Here is a 15393-nt window from a genome sequence, read left to right as displayed (position 1 = left end):
AGCTCAGAGCCTGGAAACTGTTTCGGATTCTGTGTCTCCCTCGCTCTCTGACCCTCCCCTGCTCACGCTGTCTCTCTCTCTCTCTCTCTCTCTGTCTCTCTCAGAAATAAATAAAACATTAAAACAATTTTTTTTTAAAAAGAGCAAAACTGAACTATTGGGACCTCATCAAGTTTAAAAGCTTCTGCATGGCAAGAGAAACAAGCCATAAAACTAATAGGCAACCGACGGAATGGGAAAAGATAGTTGCAAATGACATATCAGATAAAGGGCTAGTATCCAAAATCTATAAGGAACTCACCAAACTCCACACCCAAAAACAAACAATCCAGTGAAGAAAGGGGCAGAAGATATGAACAGACACTTCTCCAAAGAGGACATCCAGATGGCCAACAGACACATGAAACGATGCTCAGCATCCCTCCTCATCAGGGAAATACAAATCAAAACCACACTGAGATACCACCCCACACCAGTCAGAGTGGCTAAAATGAGCAAATCAGGAGACTATAGATGCTGGCGAGGATGTGGAGAAACGGGCACCCTCCTACACTGTTGGTGGCAATGGAAACTGGTGCAGCCCCTCTGGAAAACAGTGTGGGGGTTCCTCAAAAAATTAACAATAAAACGCCCCTATGACCCAGCAATAGCACTGCTAGGAATTTACCCAAGGGATACAGGAGTGCTGATGCATAGGGGCACATGTAGCCCAATGTTCATAGCAGCCCTCTCAACAATAGCCAAATCATGGAAGAGCCTAAGTGTCCATCAATGGATGAATGGATCAAGAAGATGTGGTGTATTTATACAATGGAACACTACATGGCAATGAGAAAGAATGAAATCTGGCCATGTGTAGCAACATGGGTGGAACTTGAGGGTGTTATGCTGAGTGAAATAAGTCAGGCGGAGAAGGACAGATACCATACGTTTGCACGTATAGGAGAATAGGAGGAACCTAACGGAGGACCGTGGGGGAGAAGAAGGGGAAAAACAGTGGGGGAAAGGGAGGGAGGCAAACCATGAGAGACTCTTGAATGCTAAGAACAAACTGAGGGCAGATGGGGTGGAGGGGAGGGGAAGGGGGCTGATGGGTATGGAGGAGGGCACTTGTGGGGATGAGCACTAGGTGTTATATGGAAACCAACTTGACAATAAACTATTAAAAAAATAAAATAATAATAAACAAACGTTTAAAAAATAAAATAAAATAAAAGACAAAAAAATAATACATTAAAAAAAAAGAGTAGAATCCAGGGGCACCTGGGTGGCTCAGTAGGTTAAGTGTCCAACTTTGGCTCAGGTGGTGATCTCACAGTTTGTGGGTTCGAGCCCCGCGTCGAGCTCTGTGCTGACTGCAGCTCAGAGCCTGGAGCCTGTTTCAGACTCTGTATCTCCCTCTCTCTCTGACCCTCCCCTGCTCATGCTGTCTCTTTCTCTCTCAGAAATAAATAAAACATTAAAAAAAAAACCAGAGTAGAATCCAGTGATTGATCCCCTACATATAACACCCAGTGCTGAGCCCGACAACTGCGCTCCCTAATGCCCCTTGCCCAATTAGCCCTTCCCCCACCCACGACCCCTCCAGCAACCCTCAATTTGTTCTCTGTATTAAAGAGTCTCTTATGTTTTGTTCCCCTCCCTGTTCTTATATTATTTTTGCTTCCCTTCCCTTATGTTCATCTGTTTTGTATTTTATTTTATTTAGAGTAGTCATTTTTTTTTAAATGTTTTTATTTATTTTTAGGAGAGAGAGAGAGAGAGACAGCGTGAGCAGGGGAGGGTCAGAGAGAGAGGGAGTCACAGACTGAAACAGGCTCCAGGCTCTGAACTGGCAGTCAGCACAGAGCCCGACGCGGGGCTCGAACCCACGAACCGTGAGATCATGACCCAAGCGAAAGTCGGACGCCCAACCGACTAAGCCACCCAGGCGCCCCTGTTTTGTATTTTAAATTCCACATATGGGTGAAGTCATATGATATTTGTCTTTCTCTGACTAATTTTGCTTAGCATAATATCCTCTAGTTCCATCCACATTGTTGCAAATGGCAAGATTTCATTCTTTTTGATTGCCAAGTAATACTTTGTTGTATACATACCACATCTTCTTTACCCATTCATCTGTCAATGGACATTTGGGCTCTTTCCATACTTTGGCTATTGTCGACAGTGCTGCTATAAACATTGGGGTGCATGTGCTCCTTCGAAATAGCACACCTGTATCCTTTGGATAAATACCTAGTGCAATTGCTTGCTTGTAGAGTAGTTCTATTTTTAATTTTTTGAGGAAATTCCATCCTGTTTTCCCTAGTGACTTCACCAGTTGGCATGCCCACTCGCAGTGCAAAAGGGTTCCTCTTTCTCTGCATCCTTGCCAACATCTGTCATTTCCCAAGTTGTTAATTTTAGCCATTCTGACAGATGCGAGGTGGCATCACAGTGTGGTTTTGATTTGTATTTACCTGATGATGAGTAATGTTGAGGATGTTTTCATGTGTCTATTTGCTATCTGGATGTCTTGTTTGGAAAAGTTTCTATGCCTGTCTTTTTGTCCATTTCTTCACTGGATTATTTGTTTTTCTGGGTGTTGAGTTCGGTAAGTTCTTTATAGATTTTGAATACTAACCTTTTATGTGATGTGTTATTTGAAAATATCTCCTCCAATTCCATGGGTTGCCTTTTAGTTTTGCTGATTGTTTCCTTTGCTGTGCAGAAGCTCTTTATCTTGATGGAGTCCCAATAGTTCATTTTTGGTTTTGTTTCCCTTGGCTCTGGAGACATATTGCGTAAGAAGTTGCTGTAGCCGAGGTCAAAGAGATTTTTGCTTGCTTTCTTCTCTAGAATTTTGATGGCATCCTGTTTTACATTTAGCTCTTCCATCCATTTTGAGTTTATTTTTGTGTAAGGTGTAAGAAAGTGGTTCAGATTCATTCTTCTGCATGTCGCTGTCCAGTTTTCCTAACACCATTTGCTGAAGAGACTGTCTTTATTCCATTGGATATTCTTTCTTGCTTTGTCTAAGATTAGTTGGCCATATGTTTGTGGGTCTATTTCTGGGTTCTCTATTCTGTTCCATTGGTCCGAATGTCTGTTTTTGTGCCAGTACCATACTGTCTTGATGATTACAGCTTTGTAATATGTCTTGAAGTCTGGAACTGTGATGCCTCCAGCTTTGGTTTTCTTTTTCCAGATTGCTTTGGCTATTTGGGGTCTTTTCTGGTTCCATACAAATTTTAGGATTGTTTGTTCTAGCTCTGTGAAGAATGCTGGTGTTGTTTTGATAGGGATTGCATTGAGTATTTAGACTGCTTTGGGTAATATCGACATTTTAAGAATATTTTTTATTCCAATCAATGAGCATGGAATGTTTTTCCCATTTGTGTCTTTAATTTCTTTCATAAGTTTTCTATAGTTTTCAGTGTATAAATTTTTCACCTCTTTGGTTAGGTTTATTCCTAGGTATTTTATGGTTTTTGATGCAATTGTAAATGGGACTGATTCCTTGATTTCTCTTTCTGCTGCTTCATTATTGGTGTATAGCAATGCAACTGATTTCTATGCATTGACTTTATATCCTGAGGCTTTGCTGAATCCATGGATCATTTCTAGCACTTTTTTTTTGTGTGTGGAATCTTTTGCCTTTTCCATACAGAGTATCATGTCAACTGTAAAGAGTGAAAGTTTGACTTCCTCCTTGCTGATATGGATGCCTTTTCTTTCTTTGTGTTGTCTGACTGCTGAGGCTAAGACTTCCAATACTATGTTGAATAACAGTGACAAGAGTGGGCATCCCTGTCATGTTCCTGACCTTAGGGGGAAAGCTCTCAGTTTTTCCCCATTGAGGATGATAATAGCTGTGGGTCTTTTGTATATGGCTTTTATGATCTTGAGGTATCCTTCTCTCCTTACTTTCTTGAGGGTTTTTATCAAGAAAGGATGCTGTATTTTGTCAAATGCTTTCTTTGCAGCTATAGAGGATCATGTGGTTCTTTTATTAATTTGATGTATCACACTGATTGATTCCCAGTTATTGAACCAGCCCTGCATCCCAGGTATAAATCCCACTTGATTGTGGCGAGTAAGTCTTTTAATGTATTGTTGGATCTGGTTGGCTATTATCTTGTTGAGAAATTTTGCATCCATGTTCATCTGGGAAATTGGTCTCTAGTTCTCCTTTTTAGAGAGGTCTTTGGTTTTGGAATCAAGGTAATGCTGGCCTCATAGAATGAGATTGAAAGTTTTCCTTCCGTTTCTATTTTTTGGAACAACTTCAAAAGAATAGGTGTTAACTCTTCTTTAAATGTTTGGTAGAATTCCCCTGGAAAGCCATCTAATTTTTTGATTACTAAATCAATGTCTTTACTGGTTATGGGTCTGTTCAAATTTTCTATTTCTTTCTGTTTCAGTTTGGTAGTTTGTATGTTTCTAGGAATTTGTCCATTTCTTCCAGATTGCCCAATTTATTGTTATATAATTGCTCTTAACATTCTCTTTCTATTAGTTGTATTTCTGCAGTGTTGGTTGTGATCTCTCCTCTTTCATTCTTTTTTTAAATGTTTTTATTTATTTCTGAGAGAGAGAGAGAGAGAGGGAGAGAGAGAGAGAGAGAGAGAGAGAGAGAGAGAGAGGCAGTGTGGGCAGGAGAGGGTCAGAGAGAGGGAGACAAAGAATCTGAAGTAGGCTCCAGGCTCTGAGCTAACACAGAGCCTGACATGGGGCTTGAACCCACGACCATGAGATCATGACCTGAGCTGGAGTCAGATGCTCAACTAACTGAGCCACCCAGGCACCCCAGGGTTTTTTTTTAATGTTTATTTATTTTTGAGAGAGAGACACACAGACAAAATGTCAGTGAAGAGTGGCAGAGAGAGAGAGAGGGAGACACAGGATCAGAAGCAGGCTCCAGGCTCCAAGCTGTCAGCACAGAGCCCAACGTGGGGCTCGAACCCACGAACCATGAGATCATGACCTGAGCCAAAGTCGGACGCTCAACCAACTGAGCCACCCAGGCACCCCAACCAGTTTTCTTTTCTTGACTATTAGCATGACACATGGTTCCCCATCCCCTTACTTTCAATCTGAAGATGTCTTTAGGTCTAAAATGGGTCTCTTGTAAACAGCATATAGATGGATCTTGATTTCTTATCCATTATATTACCTTATGTCTTTTGATTGGAGCATTTTGTCCATTGACATTTAGAGTGAGTACTAAAAGATATGAATTTATTGTCATTATGTTGCCTGTAGACTTGGAGTTGCTGGTGGTGTGCTCTGGTCCTTTCTTTGTTGCTTTTCATCTGTTTTGTTTTGTTTCATCTTTTCACCCTTCAGAGAGTCTCCCTTAAAATTTCTTGCAGGGCTGGTTTAGTAGTCACAAACTCCTTTAGTTTTTGTTTGTCTGGGAAACTCTTTTTTTTAAATGACAGCCTTCCTGGATAAAGAATTCTTGGCTGCATATTTCTCCAATTCAGCATGTTGAATATATCCTGCCACTCTTTTCTGGCCTGCAAGTTTCCATGGATAAGTCTGCTGCAAACCTGATCCATCCTCCCTTATATGTTAAGGACTTTTTCTCCTTGCTGCCTTCATAATTCTTTTCTTTTCTCTGTATTTTGTGAATTTGACTATGATATGCCTTGTTGATGGTTGGTTTTTGTTGAATCTAATGGGGGTTCTCTGTGCTTCTTGGATTTTGATATCTATGTCTTTCCTCAGTTTAGGAAAGTTTTCCATTATGATTTGTTCACATAAACTTTCTACCCCTTTTTCTCTCTCTTATCTTCTGGAACTCCTGTGATTCAGATTTTATTCCTTTTTAATGAGTTCTTGAATTCTTATATCATGCTCTTTTGACTTAGTCTCCCTCTTTTTTGTGCTTTACTATTCTCCATAATTTTGTCCTCTGTATCGCTGATCGGATGCTCTGCTACATCCATCCTTGCCTCCATGGCACCCATACGAGATTGCATCGCAGTTATAGTGTTTTTAATTTCATCCTGGTTAGATTTTACTTCTTTTATCTCTACAGAAAGGGATTCTATGCTATTTTCAACCCCAGCTAGTATTCTTATATTTAAAAAAATTTTTTTAATGTTTTTTTTATTTATTTCTAGGAGAGAGAGAGAGACAGCGTGAGCAGGGGAGGGTCAGAGAGAGAGGGAGTCACAGACTGAAACAGGCTCCAGGCTCTGAGCTGGCAGTCAGCCCAGAGCCCGACGCGGGGCTCGAACCCACGAACCGCGAGATCATGACCTAAGCGAAAGTCGGATGCTTAACCGACTAAGCCACCTAGGCGCCCCAGTATTCTTATATTTTGATTCTAAATTCTAGTTCAGACATCTTGCTTATATCTGCATTGATTAAGTCCCTGACTGTCATTTCTTCCTGTTCTATCTTTTGGGGTAAATTCCTTTGTTTTGTCATTTGGGAGGCAGAAAAATAATTAATAAAATAAAATAATTAAAGTTAAAAAATTTAAAACAACACAAAAAAAATCACATAAAGGATGCTAGATCCTAGGTGTCTTTTGGTCTGGTTGTTGAAAGAAGCTTGATAGACTAGAGAAAAAGGGAAAGAAAAGAAAAGTAAGAAAATGTTTAAAAATAAAAAGTGTATACAATAAGGTAGAATTAAATGAAGAAAGTAAAATAGAATAAAAATTACAAAAAATAAAAAATATAGAAAAATTTTTTTAAATTTTTAATGGAAAATAAAAATTTTTTTTTTCCTTTTCTGTATCCAAGAATAAGAAAAGAAAGGGGCACCTGGGGGGGCTCAGTTGGTTAAGTGACCGATTTCGACTCAGGTCATGATCTCATGGTTTGTGACTTTGAGCCCCACATCAGGCTCTGTGCTGACAGCTCAGAGCCTGGAGCCTGCTTTGGATTCTGTGTCTCCCTCTCTCTCTGTGCCTCCACTGCTCATGCTCTGTCTCTGTCTCTCTCTCTCAAAAATAAACATTAAAAAATTTTTTTAAAAAATGAGTAAGAAAAGAAAAAACAAAACAAACAGAAAAGAAACGAATAGGTGGACCAGTAAACAGAATGGAATCCGAAGAAATTATATCGTTTCCCCGAGAAGTCTAACTATGAAGCACTTTATAGTCTGCACACTAAGCAGGCAGAGAGGCTTGGGGTGGTCCTCTAGGGCCTAAGCTTGGTTAACTCAGGTGGATGGGGCCTGGGTAATGGCTCTGTTCTCCACTAGGTGGCACTACTTAGCTTACTGGGGTGGGTCACTGTGACACACTAGAACTCTATGTCCTCAGGGACCAGCAATCTAGACCCTTCCTTGGTCTCTGGCTTCCATTCGCTCCCCGCTTCTACACTGTCTGAACCCAAGCCATCAGCCTGCCAGGCGGCACCTCCCTCCTGAATTATGTCTCATACGGCGCTGTGTTTCTGCTCCCCCTGTTTATAGAGTCCTATTGGTATTGAAACCCTCTCCTTTCTCCTTTCTCCCTTTCTTATTCAGTCACTTGTGGGTGTTTCCACTCTTTCTCTTTCTCTCCAGCTATTTTACGGGGGGAGTGCTTTTCCTGGACTCTCTTCCCTTTCTCTGTCCTCTCTGGGCAAAAACAGCTCCCTGCCCTCCACGGCTTCCCTCTCCCCCAGGTCACCTCTCCGCACAACGTACCTGTCGAGCTCTGTGGCTCAAGTTATGCAGACTGTTCTGTTAATCCTCAGATCAGTTTTCTAGGTGTGCAAAATGGCTTGGTGCCCATCACGCTGCGTTTCAGGGATGAGAGAAGACGGCTGCTCTGCCGTCTTGGCCAACAGGCCCCTTCTTTAAATTTTTTTTAATGTTTTTATTTATTTATTTATTTTTATTTCTAGGAGAGAGAGAGAGAGAGACAGCGTGAGTAGAGGAGGGTCAGAGAGAGAGGGAGACACAAACTCCGAAATAGGCTCCAGGCTCTGAGCTGGCAGTCAGCACAGAGCCCGATGCGGCGCTCGAACCCACAAACCGCGAGATTATGACCTAAGCGAAAGTCGGACGCTTAACCGACTAAGCCACCCAGGCGCCCCAACAGGCCCCTTCTTTAAAGAGGGACAGTGCTCTTTCCTAAACACCTTGGTCATGCTTAAATTAGAAGTTATCGTTCCTCATTCCTAGAGGCACCCAGGAGCAGAGGCCAGGGAAGGGGGCCGCCACCTGGTGCTAGGGACCTGCACCCTCAGGCAAAAAGTAGGAGAAAGACCATTTCCAACCTCTGCTGGCTTGAGGAGCAGAGCCCTCTGTCTGGGCAGGGGCAGTGTTGTTCTCAGAAGTAGTAGCTGTAAGGCCCACAGCCTAACGTGAGATCAAATCTCAGAGAACAACAGAGCCTCAATGCACATTAGAAGAGAACCCCTACGGCCAAACATTCTGACAGCTGCTGGCATTCTCACAGCTGGAGAGCAGTGGAGCCAGGCGTGGATGGAACATGGTGTGCATTTATTGAGCACTTACTGTGTGCAATGCGTGGCTCTTAAAGGCTTCTCACATCTTTGCAGATTTAATCCCCCAAACGACTCCCACCAAATGATAGCTCTGTAAAGTCTGAACTTTGTCTAATTTGGTCACTGCTGAATTTCATGAGTGCCTGGCACATTAATTAGGTGCCTGGTAAAAATGTGGTGGATAAACAAACCATACGAGGCAGGTATGTCCTACTGTAAACCGAGGAGGAGACTTATGTGCACAGGGGGTCAATGACTTGCCCCAGGTCTGCCGGGGGCTAAAGGGCAGGGCCAGGATTTGAACCCAGGCCAGACTGCGAGTTTTTCTCCTGCTTGATTTCACTGAATATCTGACCAGTTTCTTTCCCTTCCTGTCGTCTCTTTTTTGGAGTTTTCCTACCTTAGCTCTCTGTAGACGTTGGCATCACTCAGACCGAACTGCTCTGGGGCATTGAGCTCCAACCACCATTGATTTCCCAGTTTCAGGGTCTGATTTACTAGTATTTCAGCCTCTGATTTTTCACGACAACGAGGGTGTTGAAGGGAACTCGATTTCCAGGGTTGAAGCCCTTACACAAAGTCGAAATTCCTTCCGGACTGTCCAGGCATGTTCTGTGTGTTTCAGGAGGTGTGAGAAATGCATGTGATGGTGTCTGCTCATGCCCTCCCAACCTCCCTCCTCCGGAAGCCTGGGAGGGGCCACCTGTTTGAGAAGAAACTTGAAGAAGGACAAGCCAGGACTCGAGCAGCCAGCAGTGTGGCTGGGTCCCTGCCTCAGTTCAGGTCCTCTTCTGCTCTCTGCTTCTCCCCACCCTCCTCCCCTCACTATTTCCCCTCCCACCTCACCTCCGGAGGCACACTCCTCGGTTCTGGATCCTGGAGGACTCAGTCAGTTGAGCAGCTGACTCTTGATTTAGGCTCAGGTCATGATCTTGCACTTATGGGATCGAGCCCCATTTGGGGCTCTGTGCTCAGCATGGAGCCTACTTAGGATTCTCTCTCTCTCTCTCTCTCTCTCTCTGCCCAACTCCCCTGATCACATGTGCTCTCTCTCTCTGTCTCTCTCTCTCTAAAAAAAAAAAGAGGTGCCTGGGTTGCTCAATCAGTTGAGACTCCCATTCTTGGTTTCGGCTCAAATCATGATCTCATGGTTTGTGAGTTTGAGCCCCACATCAGGCTCTGTGCTGACAGTGTGGAGCCTGCTTGGAATTCTCTCTCTCCCCCTCTCTCTGCCCCTTCCCTGCTCACTCTCTCCCTGTCTCTCAAAAGATAAATAAATTTTAAAAAAATAAAATAAAAAAGATCTTTGAGGACTTCAGGCAGTGCCCTACCCAGCCCAAGGATGCTTTCTCCAGTCCGAGGCTCTCAACCCTCACTGTCCAATGGCAGAACTTACAGGGCTAAGAAAATATACATGCAAGTGCTCTGTACCACCATCTACCCGATATTCAAATGCAGCAGGTCTGGGCAGAGCCCAGGAATCTCCAAAAATAGCTTCTATTCTGCCACTGGTTCTGATGCACAGCCTTGATTGACAGACAGTTCTTTGTGTTGCTAGGTTTCCATAACTTGGGGTTATAGGAAAAAGAAATAAGATGCATGTAGAATTACTGTGCTGATTCTTTGAAAAGAACTAATGCACTGAAGAGGCCTACTTGGCCTCCCCCAGCTTTACTGAGATATAACCGACATGTGACGCAGTGGACTTTTAGGGGGTACACCTTGATGGTTTGATACAGGTATAGAGTGTGAAATGGTTGCCGCAATAAGGTTAGTTAACACACCCGTCATCTCACACAGTTACCGTTTTTTCTGTGTGTGGTGAGAACATTTCAGACCCGCTTAGCAATTTGCAAGTGCACAATGCAGTATTGTTAACTATGGTCACCATGCTGTACATGAATCCCTAGAATTTATTCATCTTGGAGCTATAGGTTTGTCCCCTGTGACCAACGTCTCCTCATTCCCCCACCTCCCAGCCCCTAGCAACCTCCAGTCTGTTCTCTGATTTTGTGAGTGTTTGAGATACGAGTGAGATCGTACGTTATTTGCCTGACTTATTTCATTTTGCATAATGGCATAACATTATGCAATCCATGTTGTTGCAAATGGCAGAATTTTCTTCTTTTTCATGGCTGAGTAATAGTCCATTGTATAAATACACCGCATTTTCTTTATGTCTTCATCTGTTGATAGATATTTAGGTTCTTTCCATTTCTTGGCTCTTGTGAATAATGCTTCAGTGAGCGTGGGGGTGTAGACATCTCTTTGAGATAGTTATTTCATTTCCGTCAGATATATGGGATTGCTGAGTCATATATTACCTCTATAGTTAACTTTTCTTTCTTTTTAGTTTTAGAGAGAGAGAGAGAGAGAGAGAGTGAGCAGGAGAGGGGGCAGAGGAAGAGAGGGGATCTTAAGTGGGCTCCATGCTTAGCATGGAGTCTGATTCAGGGCTCAATCCTATAAGCCTGAGACCATGACCTGAGCCGAAGTCAAGAGTCGGACGCTCAACTGACTGAGTCACCCAGGTGCCCCGGCTTTTTGAGGAACCTCCATACTGTTGTCCATAAGGGTTACACAAATTTAAATTCCCACCAACAGTGCACACAGGTTCCCTTTTCTCCACATCCTCGCCAACCCTTGTTATTTCTTGTCTTTTTGATACTACTCGTTCTGACAGCTGTGAGGTACTATCTCATTGTGGTTTTGCTTTGCATTTCCCTGACGAGGAGTGATGTCGAGCATCTTTCCACTTACCTGTTGGCCATCTGTACATTTTCTTTGAAAAAATGTGTATTCAGATCCTCTCCTCATTTAAAAATCAGATTATTAGGACTTCTCCCTCTCCATTGGGTTAGCTGTGTGAGTTCCCTATATAGTTTGGATATTATTCTCTTATCAGGTATATGATTTGCACATATTATCTCCCATTCTGTAGGTCGCCTATTCATTTTGTTGATTATTTCTTCCATTGTGCAGAACTACTTGGGTTATTGGAGCCTGTGTTTCCAGTCTGACTGCCCTGAGATAACACTCCTGTGGGAAAATCCTTCATACCCTGTGTTTCTACCTCAGCACTTGCAACTGAAAGCAGGTGGAACGCGGTCAACAGGCTTACCTCCGGGCGTGAGGGTAACGGGAGGAATTACCATCATCACCACCTCCATCATCATGATCTTCGTGGCCAGTGCTGCGAGCTGGCCCCTCCAGCTGCCCCACCGCATCTAGTCCACACAGTGTCCTGCTGTGACGTAGGTACTGTTCTTATCCTCATTTTGCGGATGAGCAAACAAATCTCCCAGCACGAGGCAGCCCAGCTACAGAAGCTAGTGCCTCCCTGGCAGGGTTACTGTTAGCAGCCACAGGTGGGAATGGTACTGAAGGTCCCGTGTGTTCTGCCCCAAGTGGGAAATGTGAACCTGGCCTCTATCAGCATGGCCCTTGGGGCTCCCCACATGTCAGATTCCAGGTCAAAGTGCCTCCCGCATCCTTCTTCTCCGGTCTGAGACAGGCCTCTCTGTGAGGGGGAACGAATCTCCCTTTGTAGAGATCCCATCCCTCCCCCCACTTTAAGGTGTGGTCTCATCCTAAGGGTCAGATGTGACAGGTGTAACAACCCCCCGTTACTGCTCTCAAGGTTTGGGTTGGGGGCTTAAGTAAGTACTGGGAAGGGACATTCCCGCCCAGCTCTGAGGCCCTCACCCGGCCTGGGACACAAAACCAAGTCCTCAGATTGGAAAGTGAGCACTTATTAATCCCCAAAGTATGCAAACTAAGGAGAGGATGCTTCCCACGTCATACAAAATGATATCTTTAGACAAACAAGCCCTCACGCCAGTTCTTTCATTTTTTGTCTTCAAAGTCTCCTGAAAATGCTTCACCAAATGCTGAACCTCATGCAGTGGAGTGGTATGCCAGTCAATCTTCGTTTATATCGTGGTGTAAGGCCGTCTGCAGAAGAAAGTGGAAAGGGTATTCAAATAACATTAGGAGCAAATTCTGACTCGTGTCGAAACGGGATGTGGGGGAGACAGTTTCTCACCTTTTGTAACTGCTTATGCTAAAGAATATTTCAGGAGGGCAATTTTCGAGTCGGAACTGTGTTTAGAAGCTAGCCTCCTAGTAGTAATTAAAGAAAGCCAACTTTTGGACCCTGGAAGTCTTTCATTTGTTTCATTTTAAGGTGCCTCTCAGATGAACAATTTATCCACCTCAACATCTCCCAAGAGTGGCCAGTGTAATTTCAAGTTGTTGTTCATGAAACCGTGTCAGTTGGTTTCATGGGAAGCCAACACACAGGTGTCAGCATTATGGCGAGAAGGAAGGAAGGAAGCAGGTTTGGGCTGGGAGGGGTGCAGTGGACAACTGTAGTGTGGCCGTCCTTAAGATTGTTTCGTGTGAGCTGTGTCTCTGGGACTTGGTCAGAGACCGAGCATCGCTCATCAGGGACCAGACAGGGTCTCCTGATTCCACGCAGACAGAACTAAGATGGCTTCTAAGGGGGGCGGGGGTGGGGAGTAGGGGATACACACACTGGTTACTGTATATAATTTTCATTTGTTTTTATTTTAAGATGCCAGTAGAGTAACAAAATATGCAAATGCCTTTGGATGATGATGCATGTATATTTGTTTTGGCCTTCTCAAAATGTTTACATAATGTGATGGTTAAAAACTTGTTTTTCCAGGGTGCCTGTCTGACTCTTGATTTTGGCTCAGGTCATGATACAGGGTCATGGGGTGGAGTCCCGCATCAGGCTCTGCTCATGTTCTCTCTCATTCTCTCTCTCAAAATAAGTAAATAAACTAAAGAAACCCCAAACCAACCTTTTTATCCCCCTTTGAGTTTCTCTTGTGTCTAAAGAAAAAAAAAGAAAATATTGGTTACTCTAATTAAAGATAATGATTAGTGTGGATGGTTAATTGTACAGGATACAGCAATAGCAGAGATGCAGGTATGTGTATGTATATATATATATATATATATATATATACACACACACACACACATATATATGTGTGTGTGTGTGTGTGTGTGTGTGTGTGATTTTCTGCTTATTTAGTAAAAACATTACAGTTAATTCAAATAATGAATTTAATTGACATTTTATTTTCATTTAATATGCTGGTAAGTTAAAAACAATTAAAGCTATAGTTAAAATCTTTAGTAATATCTATTTGTATGTTTATATATCTGTGTATCTAAATACATACAAATAAAGAAATTTAGTAGGTCCTTTACTACAATCTCTTACAAAAATAATGGACCAAAGGAGTAAAATTAGTATTGGGGTCCTTCATGTAAAATGCTTAAGTTCTTCTACACACAGAAGTAGAGGTTCCTTTTCTTCACCAAATGATTCTCATAACCTTCAAAGCTTTCCCCCGACTCTTAAGTCATTTTGTTAGAAATTCCCTTGGGTAGCCCTGAACTCATTGTATTTGTTTATATTTTATTTTATTATTTATTTTAAAAATGTTTTATTATTTATTTTTGAGAGTGAGAAAGAGAGAAAGCACAAGCGGGGGAGGGGGACAGAGAGAGAGGGAGACACAGAATCCGAAGCAGGCTCCAGGCTCTTGAGTCGTCAGCACAGAGCCCCATGTGGTGCTTGAACTCACAAACCATGAGATCATGACCTGAGCCAAAGTTGGATGCCTAACCGACTGAGCCACCCAGGTGCCCCTATTTGTTATATTTTAAAATGCTATCATAGGACCTAAGTTCACACTTAAAATATCGACCACTCCAGACATCAAATCGGTTCCAAAGAGTAAGATAATTGCCCTTACCCAGGCCCGCCAGCTGGTGGAAAGTAAAAGAGTAAGCACATATGCTGTGAGCAGATGTGCTTTTGGGGTAGTCTGCAAATTTGGAACACTTTAGAAAGGAAGAGCTTTCTAACTCTGACAAAAGTGACAAAATTGGACAAGTTTTAAAAAAAAGTTTTAGCTGATTTGCTGTTACCTAAGGAAATAGCTATAATAAAAGTAGAGCACCAGTCAAAACACCAAGACTGGGACTCTCATGGTAGTGACAGTTAGCCGTGGCTGACCTTGCTCCGCAAGCAGCACTCTGCAAGATGGTGCTCCAGTGATGCACCCTCAGGACGCCTGCGTGGCTCAGTCGGTTGGGTGTCCAGCTTTGGCTCAGGTCACTGAGCCCTGCATTGGGCTCCAGCTGAAAGCCTGGGATCTGCTTCAAATTCTGTGTCCCCTTCTCTCTCTGCCCCTTCCCTGCTCGTGTTCTGTCTGTCTGTCTCTCTGTCTGTCTCAAAAATGAATAAACATTTTTAAAAAATGAAAAGAGAGGACTTGGAGGAACTCAAAGAAGCCATTTTTAAAAATTATATTTTATTTCTGGGCGCCTTGGTGGCTCAATCAGTTAAGGGTCTGACTTTAGCTCAGGTCACGATCTCACGATTTGTGAGTTCAAGCCCCATATGGCACTCTGGGCTGACAGCTCAGAGCCTGAAACCTGCTTCAGATTCTGTGTCTCCCCCTGTCTCTCTGCCACTCCCCTGCTTGCACTCTGTCTCTCTCAAAAATAAATAAACATTAAAAAATTTTTTAAATTTAATTTTATTTTTTTATCTGAGAGAGAGCACCTGAGCAGGGTAGAAGAGCGCAGAGAGAGAGAGAGAGAGAGAGAGAGAGAGAGAGAATCTTAAGCAGGCTTTATGCTCAGCATGGAGCCTGATGAGGGGCTTGATCTCAAGTCTGTGAGATCATGACCTGAGCTGAAATCAAGAGTCAGACACTCAACTGAATGAGCCACCCAGGCACTCCAAAGCTATTTTTCACTGTCATAGATACATCCCTGATTTGGAAAACTGAAAAGTGGAAACATTTGGAAGTGGGAAAAATTGCATAAGGATAATTTTTGCTCTCTCAGAATGGATGATGTATGACACTAATAATTTTAAATGGAGTTTAGCAAGAACACATCA

At 43.0% G+C, this 15393-nt stretch overlaps 1 non-coding gene across 1 annotated transcript; it reads right to left on the bottom strand.

The window, feature by feature from the left end:
* Positions 1 to 4704: 4704 nt before the first annotated feature.
* TRNAW-CCA lies at positions 4705 to 4788 on the bottom strand. Its single transcript has one exon. It is a non-coding gene; the product is annotated as a tRNA-Trp (tRNA).
* Between the last annotated feature and the right edge of the window lie 10605 nt (positions 4789 to 15393).

Source organism: Hyaena hyaena, unplaced genomic scaffold, assembly GCF_003009895.1.
Source record: "Hyaena hyaena isolate Hyena2069 unplaced genomic scaffold, ASM300989v1 scaffold_390, whole genome shotgun sequence".
Classification (NCBI taxonomy): domain Eukaryota; kingdom Metazoa; phylum Chordata; class Mammalia; order Carnivora; family Hyaenidae; genus Hyaena; species Hyaena hyaena.
The sequence above is the reverse complement of the archived record's forward strand: the minus strand, read 5'-3'. Positions and strand labels throughout refer to the sequence as shown.